We start from the raw sequence: 580 nt of genomic DNA on the forward strand, positions 1-580 counted from the left end.
TACTGCACGGGTGAAGAAGCTTGAAGGACGACTTGCCAATGCGTTCATCTTTCTGTTTCTAAACTACGATCTACATTCTTTGGGGATGCAACAAACCCCCACCTTACGTTTCAAAAGCTCAGCACCTTGATGCCCACCGGGGAAGGTTCGCTACAGAGTAGCCGGGAGCACACTCGAGAGCTTCGCGCTTCTCTAAACAAGCGTCTATAGCAATTCTCCAAAAACAATTTATCACTGCAATTCATTCATTCGCCGATGCGTGTTACTTCTGCCTGCTTAGCATCACTGGGATCCGCGTGTGCACCTAGGATGCAACGGCGTAAGTCAGCAACCTCACAGTCTAGCTGCCCCAAACAGGAGCATAAATGCCCCATTAACTATTTAGATCGGGCTGGAAAACTAACTTCTGCTTGTCAGGATACTGATGAAAAAGGATTAGGGACGCTAAACTTGAATGTGATTGCAACCACGCCGCCTGCTGTCTCCCGAGGTACTATATGCTCACCCCTCTCCATGAGCTCACTGCGCATGTACCCTAAGTGTCGTGAAAGAGGAGCTAACTAGCCCATCCTCTTCTTTT

This window comes from Eimeria mitis, genomic scaffold (genome assembly GCF_000499745.2).
Source record: "Eimeria mitis Houghton genomic scaffold, Emh_scaff2766, whole genome shotgun sequence".
Taxonomy (NCBI): Eukaryota; Apicomplexa; class Conoidasida; order Eucoccidiorida; family Eimeriidae; genus Eimeria; species Eimeria mitis.